The sequence below is a fragment of the Aedes albopictus genome, chromosome 2 (genome assembly GCF_035046485.1).
Source record: "Aedes albopictus strain Foshan chromosome 2, AalbF5, whole genome shotgun sequence".
Lineage (NCBI taxonomy): Eukaryota > Metazoa > Arthropoda > Insecta > Diptera > Culicidae > Aedes > Aedes albopictus.
This window is the reverse complement of record NC_085137.1, coordinates 105,601,520-105,625,935: the sequence shown is the minus strand read 5'-3', so window position 1 is coordinate 105,625,935 and position 24,416 is coordinate 105,601,520. Positions and strand designations below refer to the sequence as shown.

Genomic DNA, 24,416 nt, shown 5'->3' with positions numbered 1-24,416 from the left:
CTTTTATTGTGAATTTTAGTATTGTGGATACATTTTGTATTATAAATAATTATATTGATCCACGCAAAGGTTAGAAAAATGATCCAACAACTTCTCTAAGGGCAACATATGGTCTCATCCACCAAAAACCATCATAACTTTTTTTCTGGTATTTTGAAACCAATTTTAGACAGAGTACTGAAAAATAAATATATTTGCATAAAATGTATTGTTAGAAAACAAGAGCCACCTGCTTTCAGAGTAGGTTTTTGGTGTTTCTTAGGGTGTGTTCACCTAATCAAAACTGACTGCCAAATTTGTATATAACTTCAAGCATTTTTCTTGATGTTATTCATGAAAGTTAATATTCCAAAACTTTTTTACTGTACTGTGAAGCTCTCTTATTTCCGATGTTCCATGCACGTGGAGGCGCCCCTCCGCCCTCTGCTAAAATAACGGCAAACCCCTCCCTTGTCGCCTTTTCTGTGCACGGGCCTGGACCATTGTAAAAGAGACGTAAGAGAGATTCTAAAGTAAACATTCAAAGACGAAATAGTTCACAGTTCTATGCCAGACGTATTACAATTTCAATTTTCCGAAAACCCTACCCTTCGGTATTTTATTATTATTTATTATTTATTATTATTATTATTATTATAGAGTTTTGGCACTTCTCAGCAAAAATTGCTGGAAACTTTCACCTACCCCGGGCATTCGGAATGCCAAAGGGGATTAGGCTCTGTGGATCTCATTAGCCGGTTTTTTAGCTTATCCTAATGAGTCTGCTTTTGGATGTACTTTCAGTTGTGATGATTCAGGAACCGCCTAACTATACTACAGGTTCCAAGAATCACCGCTTTCAGGATGCTGTTCAGGTCCTTCTTCAATTCCAGCTCGTCTAGGGACCTCAGGAGAGATTTAGGGACAACTCCGGTTGCCGAGAGGACAACCGGAACTATACGGACGTTCTGTAGGTGCCACATCTGCTTCAACTCCTCCGCTAGGTCGTGGTACTTGGTTATCTTGCCGGAGAACGTTGATTGGACATTATGGTCTAACGGTACAGCGATGTCGATGAGAGTTACTCGCTTCATCCTTTTGTCGAAAACCACAATGTCAGGCCGGTTGGCACGAATGAGGACGTCCGTAATGATCTCGCGATCCCAGTACAGCTTTATGCAACTATTTTCCAGAACCGGGTCCGGCTGGTACTTGTAGTAGGGTACAAATCTGTCGACCAAGTTGTGCTTTAAAGCAAGCTGTTGGTGCACAATCTTGGCAACTTCGTTGTGACGATCGAGGTAAGCTGATCCAGCTAACACTGAACAGCCTGCAACGACATGCTCGATCGTTTCTCCTACTGAATTACACTTCCTGCAACGGTCCTCCACGTCCTCGTGCAATATGTACCGCCGATAGTTCTTCGTCGCAATTACCCGGTCCTGGATGGCTACCATGAAACCTTCTGTTTCTGAGAAGAGGTCACCCCGCACCAGCCACGCGTTTGACGCCGCCTTATCGATGTGCTCGAGTTCCAGTTGATGGGGGTGCGTCCCATGCAACTCCTTTTGCTTCCACGTTACGATCATCTCGTCGACGGTCTTGATGTCGCAGTTCAGCTGATAATCCTCCTGCGCCAGATGCAGGGCGCTGTAACCGTGGTCAGCTTCACATACAGTGCGGTACATTTCGTGACGGTTCTGGCTTTCTACGAAATATGCCCGCAGCTGCTGGATCTGGGAGACACACAGTGCCTGGATATCGGTGACGCCTCTTCCTCCTACTGCGCGTGGTAGGGTGACTCTCTCAATGGACGACTTTGGATGGCGCATGCGGTGCTTGGTGAACGCCACTCGTACTGCTCGTTCTAACGCCTCGAGGTCAGTCTTGGTCCACTTTACCACCCCAAAGCTGTAGGTCAACAGGGGCACAGCAAACGTGTTGATCGCCTTCACCTTGTTGCCGGCTGACAGAAAGCTCCTCAGAACACAAGAACTTGTCCTGCAGTTCCTTCTTGATCGCTGTGTGGCGAATACCTCTAAGTTGCAGGAAGCCGAGGTACTTGTACACTTCGCCTTCAACCATATTCCGAATCTCCTCCTGTTCGTTGACGCGGAAACAGCTGGCGTCCACTACTTGACCCCGGCGAAGATGGACTGACCGACATTTGTCAATTCCAAACTCCATCCGGATGTCGTTGCTGAACACCGTCACAAGCTGCAACAGTTGATGCAGCCTCTGTACTGATTCCGCAAACAGCTTCAGGTCGTCCATAAAGAAGGTGTGGGTTATTCTTGTACTCCTTCCCCCACTTTTCAGTTGGTAGCCATAGTTGCATTGGTTGAGTGCTCTGCTGAGAGGGTTCATTGCAAGGCAGAACCATAGCGGACTGAAGGTATCGCCTTGAAATATCCCCCTCCTGATGCTGAGAGTTCTGGACCGCAACACAGCTGTTCCGTCGGTGATTTGTAGGGACGTGCTCCACATCCCCATCGCGTGTTGCATCAGCCTGATGATGTTCCCGTCTACCTTGTACAACTTATTATTATTATTATTATTATTATTATTATTATTATTATTATTATTATTATTATTATTATTATTATTATTATTATTATTATTATTATTATTATTATTATTATTATTATTATTATTATTATTATTATTATTATTATTATTATTATTATTATTATTATTATTATTATTATTATTATTATTATTATTATTATTATTATTATTATTATTATTATTATTATTATTATTATTATTATTATTATTATTATTATTATTATTATTATTATTATTATTATTATTATTATTATTATTATTATTATTATTATTATTATTATTATTATTATTATTATTATTATTATTATTATTATTATTATTATTATTATTATTATTATTATTATTATTATTATTATTATTATTATTATTATTATTATTATTATTATTATTATTATTATTATTATTATTATTATTATTATTATTATTATTATTATTATTATTATTATTATTATTATTATTATTATTATTATTATTATTATTATTATTATTATTATTATTATTATTATTATTATTATTATTATTATTATTATTATTATTATTATTATTATTATTATTATTATTATTTTTATTATTATTATTATTATTATTATTATTATTATTATTATTATTATTATTATTATTATTATTATTATTATTATTATTATTATTATTATTATTATTATTATTATTATTATTATTATTATTATTATTATTATTATTATTATTATTATTATTATTATTATTATTATTATTATTATTATTATTATTATTATTATTATTATTATTATTACAGGTCGGACTCGATTATCCGGAGTATTGATTTTTATTTCACTCCGGATAATCGAATTCTCCGGATAATCGAATCACGAAAAAATATTAAATTTTAAATGAAAAACGTATGGAAAAGTATATGTTTTTGTTATTTTATGTGCATAAAGCAGTGACGTAGCCAGAAATTTGAATTAGGGGACGTCCATAAATTACGTAACACATTTTTTTTTTTCTTTCCTCCTAGTCAGACTGCTTTAATGAGACCCCTGAAGTTTTCGTATTGGGCATCACACTATGTTGAATTCCCCCTCCTCTATAGGCGTTCCTTTAGAATATTGTATACAGTGGGACCTTGATTGTATTTTAGGCTGACAAAATCGCCTTAGTTTTTTTTTTTGTGAATTTTGAACTTTATAAAAAGGTTCTGATTCTATTAAAGGAAATAATACAAATAAAAAGGGATGGTGAAGGGGTGTGGTTTATGTTATTTTTGTCAGTTTTGATGAACGAGAAAAAAATGTAATGAATAGAGCTGCAGTATTAGAAATGTACTTTTGCTATTTATAGCGGAACAATTTTATCTTCTAATTTTTGTTGGCATATGCCTACTGCAACACAGTTTCTCGGAGCTTATAATAATTTCCTACTTTACCGATGTTGAGATAATTCGATATTCTGAATCTGCACGTCTAACAGAGCCAAATATCAAATTTTCATGTATTTCGGTGCCCGGGAACCTATTTAAAAATAAATTTGAAATTTGTATGAGAGCGATTTGTAGAATCACCCCTCGTCGCAGTTTGTACTGGGTGAATCTGTCAAACAGTTGCCCAGCTGTCAAAAGGTGATTTAAAAAAAATGATTTTAGGTACATACCAAGTTTTTACCACTCTGAAAAATAAAATATAAGTGGCTCAGAAAATAATGCTCTTCCGTATAAAATTAAGTAAAAACAATACATTTTTTTTAAATTTAAAAACCTAATTCGGCACCAACATTTCAAAAGGGCGTAACTGCATGTACAACCAATGCCTTCTCACAAATCTGTGGAGCGTATCCCATTAGCGTGGTTCAAAAAATCGTTTTTGCTCCACACCGTTTATTCGATTCCTAACCAGATTATATGCCTTCTCACAAAATTTGAGATCATTTCGTTGAAAATTGAGACTGCACAAGCCCGTCAAAGTTTGTATGGGAATTACTATGGGAAAACGATGTTTTTCATTCAATCGACCGTAGCATTTCCACAAGTGCCCTAGTGGGTTGGTCGACCCTTGGCAATCCTAGGCTACTCTATCAGCTACAACTTTGCCGAAGACCGCATTCAAATCGGACGCCTCATTAATTAGTTATCGATTTGTATCCAACTGGGCAAACTATAACAGTGATCCTCCAGCTTTCCAGCAGGCAACATTGCTGCACATGGCGCCAAAGATAGCATACTGAAATCAGGCTACTATGTTGCACTGCAAAATGCAGTGATGCCCACCGAATAGTTTAACCATCATGAGTAAAGATTTCGATTCTGGATAAAAATCGACAACTAATTAATGAGGCGTCCGATTTGAATGCGGTCTTCGGCAAAGTTGTAGCTGATAGAGTAGCCTAGGATTGCCAAGGGTCGACCAACCCACTAGGGCACTTGGGGAAATGCTAGGGTCGATTGAATGAAAAACATAGTTTTCCTATAGTAATTCCCATACAAACTTTGAAGGGCTTGTGAAGTCTCAATTTTCAACCAAACGAGCTCAAATTTTGTGAGAAGGCATATGATCTGGTTAGGATTCGAATAAGCGGTGTGGAGCAAAAACGATTTTTTGAACCACGCTAGTATCCCATCCCTCTCGAGCAATCCACTAGCATAAATAGAAAGATAAAATCCTCCTCTTTCGATTAATGGACGTGAATTACGTGAGATGAATGAAATACGACCCACAGCTCTGTGAGAAGGCATTGGTTGCAAAAGCAGTTACGCCCTTTTGAAATGTTGGTGCCGAATTGTGTCCTGACAAGCAGGAGACAGTAGACGATAGGTGAAGTGGAACAGGTGTAGACTGCTTGAATCATAAATCATAACTGAGCGGCAAATGAAAATAAACATCACAAATAACATTTCCCATTTCAGATAAACGAGTGGATCCGTTTTCGTTGCCTTTCCGGGTACAACGAACGACGAATAAAACGGTATTACAAAGTATTCTAACCCAGAAAGAGCTTCTGCGCTAAGTCTATGATACACACGTAGTACTGAGAGCGATGATGTCAATTCCACAAAAACACGCTTAATTAAAAAACGATCACAATTTCGCTAAAGGAATCCTTGTAGAAATCTTTAAAGGAATTCCTTGAATTGCTCCTCGAAAAATCACTGGAGGAATCCTTACAGAAGTTTGAAAGAAGTTCCTGAATCATTACGGAAATTACTGTAATTCATAGAAGATTTCTGTAAACATTTCTTGAAAAATTCCCAGAGGAATCCATGGACAATATCGTGAAGGTCTATACCCGAGCAGGAACGTTGAGTCATCGAAAAAAATAGCTGATCGAGTTATTGGTTTTGTATTGAGGACTGCTTGAGGTATTATTGAATTATAGAACACGCACCATTCATTGTTTAAGGTTTATTAAACTGAGGTATGCAGTTTAATAATCTACACCTATTCTCTCCTGCTCGGGTATCTGGGAGTTCCTGAAGAAATCCCTAAAAATATCCTGAGGAATATCTGGAAGAAATTCTGACGAAATCCAAGCACGAGTTTCTACAGAAATTCAAGGAAAAGGGGCTCCTGGAAGAATCCTTGGAAAAATTTCAGCAGTACTTTTGGGACTTCCTCCCTAAAGGGCTTCTTATGCTCCACCAACAAAAAAATCTGGAGGAAACTTTAGAAAAATCCTTGAAGAAATCTTTCCAAGAATCGCAAGAATAATTCTTAGGAAATTTATAGAGGAAACCCTGGTGGTATTGAAGGTAAAGGAAGGTAAGGAAGAATCTACAGCAGTAATTCCTGAAGAAATCCCAGGCAGACTGAAGGATTCCATACGGATTTTTTGGAGGAATACAAATTGATACCAAGAGGAATTCATCTTATTTGAATGGTTCCAACTGCTGGAAATCTGTACCGGGAATTCATCATTATAAAAATCTCTGGAAGATTTTTCCTTGGAAATTCTAGAGGAATCCCAGGAATCTCTACAGGCATTGTTTGGGAAATCCCTGAATTGGCATCTGTTTTCAAAGGATATCGTAAAGCGTATTTTGAAAACTGTTGCAAATTTAGCATTTTTTCGAAATTTTAAATTGTTTGGCCCTTTTCAAATATAACGGGAGTTTTGTTTGTTACGTAATTTGTATTTGATTCCAAAATAATCTGGAGAAAAAGAGGGCCCCCAAAATCGGGTCAGCACAGTATTATAATATTAAACGAATTCGAATTTCTTCATCAAAATATAAAAAAAAATCTCAATAAAAAATACTCCGGATAATCGAGTCTAAAATTCCGGATAATCGAATCCCGGATAATCGAGTCTCCGGATAATCGAGTCTCCGGATAATCGAGTCCGACCTGTATTATTATTATTATTATTATTATTATTATTATTATTATTATTATTATTATTATTATTATTATTATTATTATTATTATTATTATTATTATTATTATTATTATTATTATTATTATTATTATTATTATTATTATTATTATTATTATTATTATTATTATTATTATTATTATTATTATTATTATTATTATTATTATTATTATTATTATTATTATTATTATTATTATTATTATTATTATTATTATTATTATTATTATTATTATTATTATTATTATTATTATTATTATTATTATTATTATTATTATTATTATTATTATTATTATTATTATTATTATTATTATTATTATTATTATTATTATTATTATTATTATTATTATTATTATTATTATTATTATTATTATTATTATTATTATTATTATTATTATTATTATTATTATTATTATTATTATTATTATTATTATTATTATTATTATTATTATTATTATTATTATTATTATTATTATTATTATTATTATTATTATTATTATTATTATTATTATTATTATTATTATTATTATTATTATTATTATTATTATTATTATTATTATTATTATTATTATTATTATTATTATTATTATTATTATTATTATTATTATTATTATTATTATTATTATTATTATTATTATTATTATTATTATTATTATTATTATTATTATTATTATTATTATTATTATTATTATTATTATTATTATTATTATTATTATTATTATTATTATTATTATTATTATTATTATTATTATTATTATTATTATTATTATTATTATTATTATTATTATTATTATTATTATTATTATTATTATTATTATTATTATTATTATTATTATTATTATTATTATTATTATTATTATTATTATTATTATTATTATTATTATTATTATTATTATTATTATTATTATTATTATTATTATTATTATTATTATTATTATTATTATTATTATTATTATTATTATTATTATTATTATTATTATTATTATTATTATTATTATTATTATTATTATTATTATTATTATTATTATTATTATTATTATTATTATTATTATTATTATTATTATTATTATTATTATTATTATTATTATTATTATTATTATTATTATTATTATTATTATTATTATTATTATTATTATTATTATTATTATTATTATTATTATTATTATTATTATTATTATTATTATTATTATTATTATTATTATTATTATTATTATTATTATTATTATTATTATTATTATTATTATTATTATTATTATTATTATTATTATTATTATTATTATTATTATTATTATTATTATTATTATTATTATTATTATTATTATTATTATTATTATTATTATTATTATTATTATTATTATTATTATTATTATTATTATTATTATTATTATTATTATTATTATTATTATTATTATTATTATTATTATTATTATTATTATTATTATTATTATTATTATTATTATTATTATTATTATTATTATTATTATTATTATTATTATTATTATTATTATTATTATTATTATTATTATTATTATTATTATTATTATTATTATTATTATTATTATTATTATTATTATTATTATTATTATTATTATTATTATTATTATTATTATTATTATTATTATTATTATTATTATTATTATTATTATTATTATTATTATTATTATTATTATTATTATTATTATTATTATTATTATTATTATTATTATTATTATTATTATTATTATTATTATTATTATTATTATTATTATTATTATTATTATTATTATTATTATTATTATTATTATTATTATTATTATTATTATTATTATTATTATTATTATTATTATTATTATTATTATTATTATTATTATTATTATTATTATTATTATTATTATTATTATTATTATTATTATTATTATTATTATTATTATTATTATTATTATTATTATTATTATTATTATTATTATTATTATTATTATTATTATTATTATTATTATTATTATTATTATTATTATTATTATTATTATTATTATTATTATTATTATTATTATTATTATTATTATTATTATTATTATTATTATTATTATTATTATTATTATTATTATTATTATTATTATTATTATTATTATTATTATTATTATTATTATTATTATTATTATTATTATTATTATTATTATTATTATTATTATTATTATTATTATTATTATTATTATTATTATTATTATTATTATTATTATTATTATTATTATTATTATTATTATTATTATTATTATTATTATTATTATTATTATTATTATTATTATTATTATTATTATTATTATTATTATTATTATTATTATTATTATTATTATTATTATTATTATTATTATTATTATTATTATTATTATTATTATTATTATTATTATTATTATTATTATTATTATTATTATTATTATTATTATTATTATTATTATTATTATTATTATTATTATTATTATTATTATTATTATTATTATTATTATTATTATTATTATTATTATTATTATTATTATTATTATTATTATTATTATTATTATTATTATTATTATTATTATTATTATTATTATTATTATTATTATTATTATTATTATTATTATTATTATTATTATTATTATTATTATTATTATTATTATTATTATTATTATTATTATTATTATTATTATTATTATTATTATTATTATTATTATTATTATTATTATTATTATTATTATTATTATTATTATTATTATTATTATTATTATTATTATTATTATTATTTTTCTTCATTATCGAGATGTTCAGCCCTCGGCTGGTTCATCTCGTGGTGTTTTATTAGTTTTCAGTAAAAAATTGACTGAAAGCCTCAAAATTTGCCAAGTAACCTAGGATGATCAAATGCTTTTAACTATTTTTTCTTGAATTTTTCATCGATTTCCAAAACAAGAAAAAGGAGAAAAATATCGATACCAATAATAGACTTGACGGAAAATTTTCAATGGAAAAACTGTCCACAATTAGTTCCTACATGAACTGTACTTAAGTTACAGTGTATCCAAAAAATAAAAAAATAGGTAAGTTGTTTGGAATCTTGTAAAATGTTATTCGAGATTTTTTCTACTGTTTTACTGTTCTAGTCAGAAATGATCTGAGACCACCAATTACAAGGTCCATTTTTCCATATTTTTATTCATATTCTTTTTTTTTTAATTTCTTATATTTAACAACTATTCAATGTAAACAAAAATATGTACACCTTTTTTCATTGGAAATTGTTTGTAGAATTTGGTATCAAAAGTTTCAGATGTTAACAAATTTTGAGGCTGTAAGTTAGTTTTATAGAAAACAATAATGAGAAAATCGCAGGGGTGACGATGGGAATTATCGGCAGGTTTGTTCTCTTCGTCATGAGAGCTTTTCGTTGGCCAAATTTCCCGAAACTTTCAGCTTGGTTGGGAAGGATTTCAGGCCAACTCTGAGTTCATAGCTTTCATAAAACTCCCTATGACGAAGAAAACAAAACTGCCTAAAACACACAATTTCCCCTATATGCCATCTAACATATCCAACAAACCGTTTTAGAGCTATAATTTTTTTTAAGGTGAAAATTAGTGTTTTTTTTTTCAAAGGCCCTTTTCATATAGTTGATGGGTGAAATCGAAAAACAAAGACTTCATCGGTTTCCAACATTCTAAATTCCAATTTTGTTTAAAATTAACATAAAAATTGGAAAATTTCTGTTGAGTGGACCTAGTGTGATGGTTAGAAAACTTGACTATCACGCCGAGGATCTGGGATCGAATCCCACTCCCGACATACTCACGAAAATGTGGATTCTTCCATCAGAAGGGAAGTAAAGCGTGGACTCCGAGATGAACTAGCTTCGAGTTAAAAATATCGTTAATTAAGACAACAAAAATCTATCTATCTATCTATATATAAAAATGCAGTGGCATACGTGGGACCGCGTATAACTTGCGAACAGAAGGTCCGATTTTGGTCGTCTAAGTTTTGTTCTGTTAGTTTTCACCCAAGGAAGGTTTATGAGGCAAAAAACATGGAGAAATTGAGAGTTTTTGAAAATCGATGTTCTATACATTTTGACCGGGGACTTGGTCTTGGCTACAAACTTGAAACGTCAAAAAACGCAGTAGGCAAGACAGAGTTTGCCGGGTACAGCTAGTTTTACTTAAAAATGTTCTGATAAGAGAAACATTACATCTCGTGATGTGTTAGTTCAGAGTTTGTTTAATTTCCTATATTAAGACACAATAATATAAACTTTAAACTTTCTAAATTCAACTGTTTTGTGTGGGAGCTCTTTTGAATTTTTCAGATTTTTTTCCCAAGAACTTGGACTGGTTTTTATAAGACGCTGCATTTATTTTTCGGTATTAGGAGATAAGTAAGTATAATCTGCGTACGATTTCCTCGGAAACTTTTAAGTATTATACAGGGGATACTCAAAATAACTGGGACAGGTAAAATTTTCACTTTTCAAAAAATGTTCAAATCGCTGTAACTTTTCGAAAAGGGCAACCAATATTCTCAAATTTTCACTGTAAGCTCATCAACTAAAGCCTGTATCCGCAATAATCGGGACACAGAGATATGGCTGTAACTCTGCAATAGAAACATTAAAATTGCTCAAATTTTGCCTGATAATATCTTAAGATGCGTTCATTCCACCTGCAAAATTTCATGTGAATCGGTGAAGTAGCTTGTGTTGTAGCAATGAAACAGTAGAGCGCGAGCAATTGAATTTTGTACAGCCCCTGGTTTAGCTTGTCAGCGCTGTAACTTTTGAATTTGATAAAGGAAATGGTTGAAATTTTGAACACAAACCCCTCAATCTACTTTACTTGCATGGGCAAAGTTTCAAAAAAATCGATGCACTATCAACAATTTTATAGTCGAAACATATATTGGGGCTGACCGTGATTTTAGCCCCTCAGACAACATTTAGTGAGTACCCCTTATTGTATCGATTGTATTGTTGAAAGTACTACACCAATAATCATCAAATTTTGCAAGCATAATATATACATAATCAACTACCTTCTGTGAAAATTTCATGAAAATTAGCAGAGACATTCAAAAGTTATGAATGGGCAAACATCGCACATGAAAAACATGAAACATTTTCACTAACACTATCCCCTATCAACACCAGTAACTTTCAATCCAAATGATAAAAGTTGATGAAATTTTGCAAGAAGGTGTCTCTATAAGTTTCATAACTGCTTACAAAATTTCATAATTATCCTCACATAACTTTGAATTGTAGCGGAAAAGAACCATCTAGTATGCGAATGAAAATGGGTGATGATTGTACAAAATCCTAAAAACCACGTCTGTTTGTTTATCATCCACAGTTAAAAGTAATGCATCGATTTTTATGAAATGTTGCACAAGTAATAAACATACATCAAAGAGTACTCAGTTAATTTTTGGCCAATTTTTATTGATTCAGTACAGAGTTACTGCCGTACATCTATGTCCCGATTATTGCGGATACAGGCTTTAGTTGTGTATCAGTGGTTTAAATTTGGAAAAGATCGGGCCATTCTACATGAAGCTATAAAGATTCTCGAAAAGGGTATATTCGATAGCCAGCTTTGAACTGTTATATTTCTAGATTCAATGAACCGAACGCAATGAAATTTCGATCATTTATGATTAACCTTCATCCAGCCAACGTACATTTTCCACCTTCGTAAAAACACAAAAATGGTCATAACATTTTTGTTTTTCGATGGATTTTGATGAAATTTTCACAACATCCCGAAAAACTCTTCTAGTTTATTATACCGGGGACATGGGTGCCTGGTCCACATGGTTCCGGAGTTATTCCGGATTGTCTTGGGGTACCAAAAATGGCCACATACCTTGCGCAGCATATATCTCAAGATCCCGATGAGATAGAAGTATAGTGTCTTCGGCGAATTTGTTCAGCAGGTTAAGAACTAACTGGCAACGGCGACTTTGGTTCGCGATTCGGCCGCTGGGCGGCGCCAGTGGCAAAAATGTTCAATCCCTCATATCTCAGAAACCTGATAAGATAGAATGATGCTGTCTTCGGCAAAATCCTTCAGCAAGCTCCGAACTATCTGATACTAAAGTCTTTGGTTTGGGATTTATCCGCCAGGTGGCGCATTGTGTCTGAAAAATTCAAATACGTATATCTCGAAACCCTAATGAGGTACAAGCATGCCGTTTTCAGCAAAGTTGTTCAGCAGGCTAAGAACTATCTGGCAATGGCGTCTTTGGTTCGAGAATCGTCCGCTAGATGGCGCCAGGATCAAAAATCTTCAAACTTCTATATCTCAGAATCCTGAAAAGATAGAATGATGTCGTCTTCAACAAAGTTCTTCAGCAAGCTAAAAACTGTATGATAGTTGAGTCTTTGATTCGTGATTTATTCGCTAGTTCATTCGCTACACCGTCTTTGACACCCTGAAGACAAATTTTATCACCCCACAATATTGCACCGTTTTTACTTCCGGGAATATCTCCGGGAATTTCTACAGGAACTCTTCCGGGAGTTTTTTCGTGAATTTCCCTAGAAATTCCTCTGGAAATGTCTCCGGGAATTCCTTCGGAATTTTTTCCAGGATTTCCTCTAGGACCCACATCAGGAACTCCTGCGGAGATTCCTTCAGGATATGCTTCGGTAATTTCCCCAGGAATTCTTCTGGGAATTTCTCCAGGAATTCTTTCAAGAATTTCTCCAGGCTGAATTTCTCCGAGATTTTTTTCTAGGTGTTCCTCCAGGAATTTCTTTGGGAATTCCCTCGGGGATTTCTTCAGGAAATCCGCCAGGAATTGCTTCGGAAATTTCTTCAAGAAATTGTCTGGGAAATCCTCCAGAAATTCTTCCAGGGATTCCTCCGGGAATTCCCCAAGAAATTCCTCCGGAAATTTATTCAGGAAAATACCCGGTTTTTTTTTTCGAAAAAGCCCACTGGGAATTTCTCCAGGAAGTCTTCTGTGACATTTTTCAGAAAACCCTCTGGGAATTTCTCCAGGAATTCCTCTGGGAATTTCTCTAAGTATTCCTCCTTTGTTTTTTTCAGGAATTCCGCCGGGAATGTCTCTGGAAATTCTCCCTGGAATTTCTCCATAAATTCCACTAAAAATTTCTTCAGGAAATCCTTCTAATTTTTTCCTGGAATTCCACTAGGAATTTCTTTACGATTCTCTCCAGGAATTTCTCCGGGAGTTCTTCTAAGACTCCCACCAGCAGTTCGTCCGGTGATTCCTTCAGTAATTTCTCCAGGACTCTTTCCGAGATTACCTCCAGGAAGTCTTTCGAGTATTTCTCCAGGAATTCTCCCGGGGATTCCTTCTGGAATTCCCTCAGGGGAGTCCTCTAGTGATTCTTCCAGGAATTTTCGTCGGGGAATCCCCCAGGAAGGAGGATTCCCTGAAGAATTTATCAGAGGAATTTCTGGAGAAATCACTGGAGGAATACCTAGAGACATTTCCTGAGGAATTCCTGGAGGAAATCCTCGAGGGATTCGTAGAGGAATACATGGTGAAATTTCCAGAGGATTTCCTGAGCAAATCCTGAAGATTTCCTTTAAAAATTCCCGGAGGAATTTCAGAAGAGTTCCCGGAGGAATTCCTAAAAGAATTCCTGGAGGATTTTTTGGAAGATTTCCAGAAGAAATTCCCAAAAAAAATCCTGAAGGATTTGCAGGAGAAATTCCCGGAGACATTCTCGGAGGAATTCCTGGAGAAATTCCCGGAGGTAATCGTAAAGGAAGTCCTAGAGGAATAGGACAGATCGGTGAAGTACTAGATTTATAGTAATGAGCTGAATTTGAGTAATTATGGTGAGAAGGACAATTCTCCGTTTCTGCAGTGATATGGTGCAAAAAGCGTGGGTATTATGATTCCTTGCCTAATTTGATACTGTTTGAGCAAAACTTTGGACAACAGTGTTGTTGTTTTCTCCATTTCTTGCAACATAAACAACATAGTTATCCAAAGTTTTGCTCAAACAGCATCAAATTAGGCAAGAAACCATAATACCCACGCTTTTTGTACCATTGAATTGCAGAAAAAGTGAACTGACCTTCTCTCCATACTTAAATTCAGCTCATTACTACAAATCTAGCACTACACCGAACGTGTCCCATTCCGGGAGAAATTCTCGAAGGTCCCATTCCGGGAGAAATTCTCGAAGGTCTTGTGAGAAGACTTCCTGAAGAGATTCCTGGAGAAATAACCAGAGGATTTTCTTGAAAAAAAAAACCGACAGTTCTACTTAGAAAATTCCCGGATATGTTCCTAGAGAAATTGCTGGAAAAATTCCCGGAGAAATTCCTAGAGTAATTCTCGGAGGAATTCCTATAGAACATCCCGGAAGAATTCCTGAAGAAATTTCCGGAGGAATTGCCGGAGGGACTCATGGAGGAATTCCTGGGGAAATTGCCAGTGAAATTCCCGAAGAAAATCTTGGAAAAAAAGTCCGCAGGAACTTCTGGAAAAACTCCCAGAAGAATTTCCGCAGAAATTGCCGAAGGAATTCCTGAAGGAGTTCCTGATGGGAGTCCTAGAGGAAATCCTGGAGGATATCGTAGGAATTCCTGGAGGATATCCTAGAGGAATTCCCGGAGGAACTTCTGAAGGATTCCCGGCAGATTTCCTGAAGAAATTCCTGAAGGAAGTTCTTGAGGAATTCCCAGTGGAATTCTTGGATAAATTCCCGGTGGAATTCCCGGAGAAATTCCTGGAAAAATTCTCGGAAGAGTTCCTGTAGAAATGCCCGGAGACATACCCGGAAGAAAAAAACGGAGTAAAAAAAGCAATATTGTAGGGCGGCAAAATTTGTCGGCAGGGTGTCAAAGACGGTGTTAAAGTATTGCCTCTTGTGCCACCGTACTCGACAGTCTACTATCCTGCCAAATGGCTCTTAGTTTGCTGAACAACTATGCTGAAAATGGAATACTTTATGGTCATTAGGGTGTTCATACAAATATTTTCTTAATACAAGACGAAACATATCGAATAATATCAGAACCAATGACACCAGATACGTATTACTTCTTTTTAACTTTCGGAAAAGTTTGCTGGACGTTTTCCGATTTTTGAGATAAACAATTTTTAGCTTGCTGAAGAACTTTGTTGAAGACGGCATCATTCTATCTTATCAGGATTCTGAGATGTAGAAGTTTGAAGATTTTTTACCCTGGCACCATCTAGCGGACGATTCTCGAACCAAAGACGCCATTGTCAGATAGTTCTTAGCCTGCTGAACAACTTTGCTGAAAACGGCATGCTTGTACCTCATTAGGGTTTCGAGATATACGTATTTGAATTTTTCAGACACAATGCGCCACCTGGCGGATAAATCCCAAACCAAAGACTTTAGTATCAGATAGTTCGGAGCTTGCTGAAGGATTTTGCCGAAGACAGCATCATTCTATCTTATCAGGTCTCTGAGATATGAGGGATTGAACATTTTTGCCACTGGCGCCGCCTAGCGGCCGAATCGCGAACCAAAGTCGCCGTTGCCAGTTAGTTCTTAACCTGCTGAACAAATTCGCCGAAGACACTATACTTCTATCTCATCGGGATCTTGAGATATATGTTGCGCAAAGTATGTGGCCATTTTTGGTACCCCAAGACAATCCGGAATAACTCCGGAACCATGTGGACCAGGCACCCATGTCCCCGGCATAATAAACTAGAAGAGTTTTTCGGGAAGTTGTGAAAATTTCATCAAAATCCATCGAAAAACAAAAAAGTTATGACAATTTTTGTGCTTTTCCGAAGGTGGAAAATGTACGTTGGCTGGATGAAGTTTAATATAATAAACTTTGAAAAACAGTTGACTTATCTTGAAATTATTAATAAGAAAAAAGTTATGGCGATTTCATTTATTCCATGTTTTTTTAATAAATTTATCTTTTTTTATATGTATCCCATTTCTTTTTCAATTTAATGAAGGCTATTTGGTTGCTTTCCTTTGAAGCATAAATATATTCAATTCCATTAGAGGGAATTTAAATGAACTATTATTACTATCTCGAATTTTGAAACGATAATGAAGTTTTGGATAAATTGGTGTTGTATTAGAAAAATAATCTAATCTAAATAATTTTCTTTCGTGTCAAGAGTTTTAAGTTTAGTCAAATGTTTTTAATAGCTCATTATATAAGTCATAAATGATCAAAATTTCATTGCATTTGGATCATTGAATCCGGAGATATAACAGCTCAAAGTTGGCTATCGGATAATCATAACTTTTTGTATAACCTTTATAACTTTGTGTAGAATGGCCCGATCTTTTCCAAATTTTGACCACTTATACAGAACTAGTTGATTAACTCACAGTAAAAATTTGATAATATTTGATGCCCTTTTCGAAAAGTTACAGCGATTTGAACATTTTTTAAAAAGTGAAAATTTTACCTGTCCCAGTTATTTTGAGTATGCCCTGTGTTTAGTTCTGCATTAATAATTTCTCATAAACTGTTTTTATTTTTTAAAGCATTTTGTAGATATAGTATTAAATTAAAATTTTGATTTAATCTTTGAATTTTTCTAAAGCTGATTCTTTAAAAAAAATCTAAAACGATTATAAGAGCCAAAAGATTAGAAAAACTGCTGTTTACACTAGATGTTTGTTTGAGCTTATTGTCTTTGTTGATCATATAACTGGTCTCAAAATGGATTACATGTGAAGCATACATGCGTTTTAAATGGACGACTTAAATGTCTCGTACATTTTTTGGTCCAATTATTGAAGAAAAAACTCCGTTTCTAAACCACTCTGGAAACCATACTTACTCATACATGATGGCGACCTTGAGTGAAAGGCTTGTTTTTATCCAGGGACAAAACCGAACAACGCATGTTCAATGTACGACGCCATCCAATACCCAACCACTTGCCAACGCTCGTTTAATAGACCATCTTCGTATATTTCCCAGCCTCTCAGTTTATCGTATCTGCACCAGACACCTACTTTAGCCGCAATCGACCTATCTTAATTTTTTCCCGACCAGACCAGACCATCAGATAGCAACCACCATCACCGTAGTCTTCAGAGAGTGTTTTACTTTCTATATGACTCGTCCATCTGTCGTCGCTACTGTTTTCTGTTACACAGCAACTTCGTCTCGTTGCTTGATCCCACAGAATCATACCAGCGCTAGCAGAGGCAATTATCGATGAGTGAAATGTGCGCGCCAATCCCGGCTTTGCCGCCTCGTCAGACGAAGCTGATCACGTTACACTTTGAGCAAGATTGTGGTTTGACTGCTGCTACACTTCCAATCTTAACGGTTCGGTGGATTGGTTGGATTTGTAACCATTTATAACTCACAAACCTTCCCACTGTAATTGGCTTCCAAGACCGTTTCTGTTTTAAGAATCCAATGCTTCTAGTTACAACTGTTCCGTTGATAGAGAAAATAACCTTCAAAACTTCACAACACCACCAGAAAGATCTAAATTATGCCAACACCGATCTATGTCACTGAGCCCTTTGAAACGTCTTCGGTCTTAACAAAACAAGGCTCTTGAGAGTTTTTCGTCCGCAGAACTGCATTATACCACTGTCGTACTCTCTTTTGTTATTAATCCAGGCAAAAAAACAGTCACAAGCACAAGCACAGTCTCTGTTCCATATTCAATGCGTTTACAAGTGCTTTCCAAGTCACAGCAACTTAAAAGCATAGTGTTCCACTCGGATCCCCCATTATAATCCATCCATCTGAGCACAACGCGACACACAACATTTTGCTGAAGAAAAAAAAATATTTATCAAAATTACCGGCTTGACGATGTTTCGACTTCTCACACGATCACTTGTCGTCTTCCTCGCGAGAGCACAGCGCGACTAACACCACACCCGGACCACTAAGGTAGTTACGACCGTTTTGCGCGAGATCCAAACACGGAATGAACTTGAAATTACCGGGATCGGTAGCACCGACTCCAACTGACTCACTGCGGCAGGCACACCGCGATCTACTGCCTACTACTCCGTTCGTGGTGGTTCAAAAGCCTGGAGCTGGAGCACGCGGCTTTCCGAGAATAGGTAACTGTGGAGAAAGATGAGGCGCGAGGAAAATAAGACATTTTTCTCAACGATCGGCATCGGCGCGCGATGCACCGACCGACGATTTCCCGAGCGAGCAAAGGCACGAGAGGTTCAGTGGGAAGCGATTGTGGGACCTTGCGGTAGGCGTGCTGCACCGCGGCGGTGTGTGGTGCAAATTCGGAAGTAGCGAGCGATGCTTTCGGGATGTTTGTGGCACAGTAAAATTTATTATAATTTGGGAATGTCTGCTTAAATAAGTGAATAAAAAAAATAAATACACGAATTAATGAAACGAATTAAAAATAACTAAATATTTAAATAAATGAATTAAATAGTTGAATGAATCTATGACAAAAAAACGAAGGGACATAAGGTTAAATAGACAAAAGACCACATGAAATCCATTAGAAAATGATTGGAATTATACAAAAAACAGGCTAACGGGAAGCTAAATTAAAATAAAAGCTCTGATCAATGATACCAATCATTCAGCAGAGGATTTTTTTTTATTATCGTACAAATTGGTACCAAGGTTCTCAGAATTCTTAATTTATTTCACATGTAGGGCTCATATACAGGGTGTTAGGTTCCTGAGTGCAAACTTTATAAAGGGTGATAGAGGACCATAAATGGTGAAAAAAATTGTTCCACGCGTATGGTAAAATCTCAACCGTTACGTAGTTATTGAACTCCCCATGTTTTTGACTCTTATTGCATTAAGGCTTCTTTCGGCATCATCAGCATCGGCAGCCATGTTGGATATGTAGCTCAAAATTTCAAAGTGATAATTCTCTGCCAAAGCGAATATTCGTATGAAAAAGTGCTCACTCACAGTGAATACGATGATACTTTTTCTGCTGCGTTACTGCAGAATTGACAGTTTTTTATCACTTCAAAAACGCGAGGCAAACAATCATTGAAAAGCAAAAAGTCAATGACTCGTTTGAAAGCTTGGTGATGCATCATGACACCTTAACTGGCTATAACTTTAAAATGGTCAAACTTATCGCAGTTTTTTTACCCTTATTCGAAAGATTATTGATTTTTCTATCAAACGGCATCTTTGAATCGATTGGTTTAGTTAAATAACAAAGTTTTCTAGAGCAAAATAGTTATAAATAGTGTGTTTTAATTTGTTTATGTCAATTATCTTTGAAACATGCGTAATGAATTAAAATTCTTTCTTTGGCAAAGCTGGGGCCCCTGTTCCACTCTACAATTCGTTCTTTGACGCCAGAAGAGTGGAACAGGGGCCCCAGCTTTGCCAAAGAAAGAATTTCAATTCATTACGAATTACAATCATCATGATTGTAAATTTATGATCTGAAATGCGATGTTTAAATCGAAATTGCAAGAAAACTATAAGAGATAGAAGTTTGGCGTCAAAGAACGAATTGTAGAGTGGAACAGGGGTCACAATTTTGCCAAAGAAAGAATTTTAAATTATTACGCATTTTCCAAAGATAATTGACAAAAATAAATTAAAACACACTACTTTTGAGCTATTTCCTCTAGAAAACTTAGTTATTTAACTAAACCAATCGGTTCAAAGACGCCATTTGATAGAAAGATCAATAATCTTTCGAATAAGGGCAAAAAAAACTGCGATAAGTTTGACCATTTTAAAGTTATAGCCAGTTAAGGCAATAAGAGTCAAAAACATGGGGAGTTCAATAACTACGTAACGGTTGAGATTTGACCATATGCGTAGAACAATTTTTTTCGCCATTTATGGTCCTCTCAAGTTGCAAAGTTTGTACTCAGGAACCTAACACCCTGTATATATATGAACAAAAACAAGATTGGAAAAAACAGGACCTCCTAATTTTCCGGAAAAATCCAGTGGAAAACCACTGGAACCACTTTGAAAAATCATAACTCAAGAACGAAGCATCGTAGACACACATTTTTTTTGTGAAATCATAAGCAAATTTTATCAGCAATTGAAAAAACATACAAAATGAAAACTGTTGAAGAAAATCGGGTCAAAAAACTATTTTCGCACTCCGGGAAAATTCTAAAAAACATATTTTTGGAAGGGAATTATATAAGCTATGTTCTGTGAAATTTTCTAGATGTGGTTTTCTCCGTTCCTGAGTTATGACCAATTTTCTGGAAATGGTCCAGATGTAGGTTGATTTTCGACCGTCTTGATTATTAATCCAGTAATTCTTTCAAAAATACCGCTAGAAATTCCTCTAGGAATTCCTACAAGCACTCATACAGGAGTTTATCCAAGAATTTTTCCGGGAACTCCTTCAGGAATTCCTCCAGGAACTCCTCCATGATTTTTTCCAGGAATTGTTCCTGGACATCTTGCAGAAATTATGTCAGCAATTCCTCCAGTAATTTCTGCAGTAAATCTTCTAGGGATTTCTTCAAAGATTCTTCCAGCAAATTCTCCACAAATATCTTCAGCAATTTTGCAGGGATTCCTCCAGGATTTCCTCAAGGAATTGCTTCAGGGACTCCTCCATGAATTTATCCAGATATTTCAACGGTTCTTCCAGGGTTGTTCTTGTTGGAGGCTAGTCCACCATAGCCATGAAGGTCATAGCGAGGCTAGCTCCATCGACGCCTGTTTCTTAATAATAAATAAAAAGAACGCGAGACATCTTCCATCAAACTAGACGGCTGCCGACTGATACCTTAATCTGCAACCGCCACACTCTTTATTCCATTCAGGTATATACAATTCAACAAACTTCTTCCAAACTTCATACCTCTGCTATCTCTCCAACAATTGTACCTACCAACAATACTGCCGCCGTTCACGTACCTGAAGGTTCGACGCTACCCGAGCGTTCAACGCTATTGACTGGTGTACTGAATGATACACAGCGCGGCCTCTGTAATGTTTTCAAACGCGCATTTGCACGAAATTCCACGCGGCCAGTCCTCTTGGAAAGGAACAGCCGCACATGAGGAAACGCCGCAATGTTATCTCCCATAAGAATGGAGTAAAAGGGGAGCAAAAAACGCGTCTGTTCCTTTCCTCAGGGATTTGCCGCGTGTACTTTTGGGCAAATGTGCTAATACCTAACTTCCGACAGTTCTTTGCTGTGCATGCATCACTCCTGTAAAGGGTGAGTATCTCATCATAATCGATCGCGTTCGCTATTGTCTAGCGTCAAAATCAAAACAGTAGATGCGCGGGTGTTTAGTGTTCAGTATTGTGTTGTTCTTTGCTGAGTATTGTGTTGTTCTTTGTAGAGGTGTGAAGAATTAGCAATAAGTTAAAATTCACAAATACAAAGAATTTAAAAAAAAAAAAAATTCTTTGTAGAGAAGAACATTAATCAAGACAATTAGATGATCGACATTGAACCACAAAAACCACACAACAATTGGTGAGATCTTTTCAATATTATTTATTTATAAATAATTCTACTTCAGTATATATTTGCTATATAACTACATATAAGTTGAAAATTCGCTATTTTCAACATACTTTCATCTATTGGAAGCTGCTTCAGTTCTGCGCTCTTTCTAAGTTGATGAAGGGATTTATAAATGTTTGCAAGGACTTGGCCAGGTGTGTGGAGCTGAGTGAATCTATGACATTGTAGATAGTAGCGACATCAGCAATGTCAATGGATATATTCAACTTTGCAACTCCATCCAAGATTTGTGCAAGTATTCATGCTATGCTATGCTATATTTCAACGGTTCTTCCAGGAAACCCTTCTGGAATGTAAAAAAAATCATGAATCTCTTCATGAATTCCACCCAGAATTCCTCTGGAAATTTTTCTAATAATTTCTGCAGGAATTCTTTCAGGGGTCGCTCTAAGAATTCATCCAGAAATTTCTCTAAGAATTATGCCAGGAATTTTTTCAGAAGTTCCTCTAAGCATTCCTTCAGGATTCTCTCTAGAGATTTTTCCAGGAATTGCTTCAGGAATTTCTCTAAGAATTCATCCACAGATTTCTTTAAAAATTTATCTGAAACTTCATCTAGGAATTCTTCAAGCGATTTCCTTAGAAATTTCTCTATAGATTCCTCCCAGAATTTATCCAGGGATTCCTCCAATAAAACTTTCAGAAATTCCTCCAGGGATTCCAGGATTCTTTCAGGCATTCGCGTAGAAATTCCTCCAGGGATTCATCCAGGTGTTTGTTCAGGTATTTATTCAGGAAGTCTTCCAGGGATTACTCCGGGAATTCTTCCAGGGATTGCTTTAGGAATTCTTCAAGTGATTTTTTTTTCTGAAATTCCGCAGAAGTAACTGTGACTTACTTGAAACATATAAGTACTTACTTACATGCTCGGACATTAATCCAGGGAATCCTTCAGGAATTTACCCAGAGAAGAGTCTTTTCTAAATTCTCCCAGGGAATCCTCCCGGAATTTCTCTAGAAAATTCACCAGGAATTCCTCTTGGAACTCCTTCTTAAATTCCTCCAGACATTTCATTCTGAATAAATTCCAGGATTTTTTTTTCAGAAAAACCTGAAGGAAATTCTTCAAGAATTCTCACAGGAATAATTCGAGGGTTTCCTCCAGCGAAAGTTTCAAGACTTTTACGAGAACACCTTCAAAAAATTTTCCAAGGATTTTTCCGGGAATACACGGGAATACATCGATTGGCATTTCTATAGGGTTATGCTCTAAGATGAGTATATCTAGTATATGAGTATATAAAACAATCTTTAGGGAGATTTCTCGGAATGATTTAACTGAAGGTTTATTTTTAGAGGAGTAGAGATCCAAGACATTCCAAGATTGCTAATAAGAAAAGACAATCTGGATGATCAAATGCTGAAAGAACTCCTTTTATTCATGGAAGACATTATGTAGACATTGTGAAAACATAACCTTCGAACGGGTTTCCATTCTGTTCCGCTGGATAACAAATTTTGAAGGAAATAATTAAGAAAATTCTGGGAGGTCACAAAAGAATTCGTTGTTTCCAAAAGATTGCAGCTTTAATTTCTTACGAATGTTTTGTAGATGTTGTTATCAAGATCGTGCTTATTTTTTGTTTAAGTAGAACAGTTTTTGAGCTTTTCCTGAAAATCAAGCTCTACAGTTTTCAAAAATATGGAATTTGCTCAAATATAAATATTTTGCGTTGCGGCCAAACAATTTTCAATCTTTTTGCATAAATAGAAAGCTGAATGTAATATGTTTCGATACATCAAATTATTCAAGATACTGGGGATTAAATTAACCAAACTCCTTAAATTTGAGAAAAAAACTTCAAAAAATAATGAATATTTGTATTTTTTCAGTAAGAAACAAAAATTAAAAAATTCTTTCTCAACGTACGTTTGAAATATTAGATATTAGTCAGGTACATTAAAAATTTCAGCTCAATCAGAGCATTGGTTACTGAAAAAGAGACATGTTTTTGAGGGGGTGACCCCAATCTTTTGATCGGGAGTGTATGTCGTTAATTTGTTTATTAGTTCTCTTTTTGTACAACTCTACAAATGATTAATTGGCTAGTCAAACTATAATATAAGAGTTTTTTTTTCTCTACATGATGATAGATACC

At 33.0% G+C, this 24,416-nt stretch overlaps 1 protein-coding gene across 1 annotated transcript in view; it reads right to left on the bottom strand.

Moving 5' to 3' along the window:
• Nucleotides 1–18,957, bottom strand: part of LOC134287691 (uncharacterized) — a 93,394-nt gene extending 74,437 nt beyond the window's left edge. Inside the window, exon 1 of the mRNA XM_062850194.1 lies at nucleotides 18,647–18,957. The gene's annotated coding sequence lies outside the window, so the exon portion shown is untranslated. The remainder of the gene's footprint in view (nucleotides 1–18,646) is intronic.
• Nucleotides 18,958–24,416: the final 5,459 nt, after the last annotated feature.